The sequence below is a fragment of the Carassius gibelio genome, chromosome A21, assembly GCF_023724105.1.
Source record: "Carassius gibelio isolate Cgi1373 ecotype wild population from Czech Republic chromosome A21, carGib1.2-hapl.c, whole genome shotgun sequence".
In the NCBI taxonomy this organism is placed as follows: Eukaryota; Metazoa; Chordata; class Actinopteri; order Cypriniformes; family Cyprinidae; genus Carassius; species Carassius gibelio.
In genome coordinates, this window is record NC_068391.1 from 28,354 (window position 1) to 31,794 (window position 3,441).

The window sequence follows — 3,441 nt, forward strand, 5'->3', positions numbered from 1 at the left end:
TAACGCACTCAGGAGGACGCATTTAGGAGAGTTCTAACAGTTCGGATATTTTGTTAATCAGAGGTATAAATATTGTTCAGTTTCTTGCACAGACCAATCGTTTTATGTCTTTACACATCAATGTATTGTCACAATGCATAGGGATTAATTTGATTGCCTTTCAAGGGAAGTTCGAACTGCGTCCACAAGGGGTCTCTATGGGGAACACCTCGTCGTGACCCGTGTCTGAAGCATACATTAAAAAAACAACAACGTGTTGGCCGGTGACAACCCCTGATGTCACTGACTGTTTTGTTTGAAGCGTGCATCTGAATTAACTGGTAAGAGCAATCTTTCTCTGTTTATCATGGCAACCAATAGCAAGGCATTAAGACAGTGTGTGCACCCGTGTTGGCGTTATTTGCCTCCTGATAACACACACAGTTTTTGCGTTGTTTGTTTGGGTGAAGAGTAGTGTTAATTTCGTCAGACGATGTGAGATATGTTCGTCAACGACCTTTTTTTTTCATGACTAAGATGATACGATGACAAGACTGTACCACTGTCCAAAAATGCTGACTAAGACTAAATTAACATGCATTATTGTTGACGAAAGTAGATGAGACGAAAATGTTTTGCATAAAATAAAAACTAAGTTAAAATCTCTCTTCATTTTCGTCTACAATTGTCTCTGCCTTTGCATCAGTTGTTACGCCTTTAAAATATTCAGAACGAGTTTGCGGCTTCTCGCTGTTGCACAAGTTACAGCCTGTGGCTGCAACATGAAACTGCTGAACACACAACACCCAAAGCGAACATGAGTGGCGAGCAACGATGACATGCTAGACGCTCAATATTTGGTCGCATTTTATGTACAATGATACTGACAAAAAGTCAGAATGTGTCATCATAACTGACGGGAAACTCTGCAGACAAAGAATTTCAGGGTAAAACACCACCAACCTTAAACGACATCTGAAGGCTAACCACCCACACATTCAGGTAAGTTAACCTAAATTAACGTCTCATAAGCTAATGCTGATTTTAGGCATCTACGCTGTAAATCAACCAGTTAGCTATGGTGTTTTGGCACATTAAGCAGGTTATGTATCAGAAATTTAAAAACAGAAATGTTTAACATTTGCTTTCAAGAAAGATCATTCAACATGTATATTTTGTCAGGTAATTATGACATTTAACCAATGTGTGAGATATGTGAAACACTTTTTTACTGAAATGTTTATCAGTAATAATCTCAGTAATAATGTGTTATTTAAAAAAAAAGACATAACATATTTGACTAAAACTATACTTTAGACTTTTATTAGAAAGACTTCTATTAGACTTTTAGTCAACTAAAACTTGACTAAGATACCTTGAGTTTTCTTTTGTCTAAAACTAAACAAAAAAAGATATGTGAATGACTAAGTATGATTAAAACTAAAGACTAAACAAGACCAAACAAAGACTAAGACTAAATTTAAAATAGGTGACAAAATTAACACTAGTGATGAGCATGCATGCGATGTCCTTGAGGGGGCAATCTACATGCATTGTGAGCATTTTTCTATGACTCTATGGCTCTCAGCCATCCCACGGTTCAGAACCCACCGCTGCTGAGGCACAGAGGAGAGTGAGCTCGTGGGGATCACAGGTGGATCTGGCTGAGGAGTTTAGAGAGGGACTTTCCCTTTCGCGCTCGTCGGCGGCAGACGTGAGTGAACCTCAAGAGGAGGATGTTACGTCTTTAACACTTTCTGATACTGAGGTCAGTGCCATGCTGGGTTCTTCCCAGGAAGAGAAGGAGATGTCCGAGGGTGGCGAAGAACCTGAGGCTGAGCCTTCTCAATCCTCCTGCTCTCACTATGTAGAGCTGTTGGAGGTTATGGATTGCGCCATGGCAAAGTTGGACTTGCCATGGAAGCATGCCAGCAAGGTGACGCCGCGAGGCTGGCTTGACGAGCGTTATCTTTCTGACCATGGCCCTCCAGTTCAGTTGAACCTTCCATTTTTGCCTGATCTCCAAGCAGAGGTCGGAAAGGTATGAAAGAGGCTGTTTTCTTCTCGCATCCATTGGTTTCAGTGAGTTATGCCAACATCGAGGCGATGCGCGAAAGCAGCTATGAGAATACCCCTGTGGAAGCGATGATGGCTAGCTATCTGTGGGGGAGACGTCCTCTCTTAAATATCCCTCCTTGTCATCTAATCCCCTTCAGGATCCATTTTGCTTAAATGGCAAGGCATACACAGCAGCAGGTCAGGCTGTGGCTTCATTGCACAAGATAGTGGTGCTTCAAGAATATCAGGCTGATCTACTGAAGCTGAGTTGCGCCGAACCACAGTTCTCTCTCTCCATTCTACAAAACCCACCTGCGGGTAGGGGTAAGAGGAATCATGGGTCACAGGGAGGTAGGCAAGACCTAAAGGGTGTGATCCAGACGAGGCAGCATTCTTGTCTGAATCAGAGCGATACTTAGGTATCTACTCGTTCCCTTTTGGAGGGTTTTACATCTGCCCTTATCCTCCCCTTCCTAATTCCCCAATAACCACCAGCTCTCCACCTGACCGAGGTTAGGTGGGAACTTCTTGCATAACAGTCTCCTGTGCTGGACCTATGATGTTTTGGTTGGTTCTATGTTCATAGCAACCACCTTACTGATGGTCCGGACTAAAAGGAGGCGTGGGTGAGCTGGAGGTGGGTGAGTATGAAACCCATTCTATTTAAACTTCATATCAAATTGCTGGTGGTTATGTGTGTGCTAATTCTCTGTAATTTTTTTGTTTACAGTGCTCAATTACAGTGTTTACTAAACTACTAACTCGTCAGCATTATGTCCAGTTACCGGTACCAGGCGGCCAAGATCACAGGTTTCTGCGGGAGCCTTCTTGATCATCAGGCCCGGCACGGCACTGCAAAAGGAGTTTCATGGATGTCTGGCCAGGTCACCCTGAGGGGCTTCCTGGTTGCTTGGATATCCCTTATTGCTGATGCATCGAGCGGGAAGTCGAGGTGGTAGTTATGTAAATCTTCTTGTATTTGCTGCCCCAGGTGATTATCCTCTTGCCAGAGGTTTATACATTTGAGCTTGTCTCTTCCGTGCAGTTTGGCACCTCTGTGATGCTTAGAAAGCTTTAACCTGTTAGCTAGCACACCCCATTATGGGAATCACAACTGAAAGTGCCCTACCTAACTTAAAATTGTAACAGTTCCTTACTTCAGTGTTTTACACACATCATTTTAGTGTATTTGGAAAGAAGACCCTTTGGGCCTTCTTGAAATCAGTCCTGGAGCAATCTTGAAAATTAATGGGTTGGAAGTCACATGTCTCTTGAGTTTCTATTTCAAATCTGAAGAAGATATCATAAAAAATTAAATTCCTGCAGACCCCCCCCCCCCCCTCCACCCCCCCAAATATAAAAAAATATTTATCAACTGTTTTGAAGGCTTCTACAAACTATTTC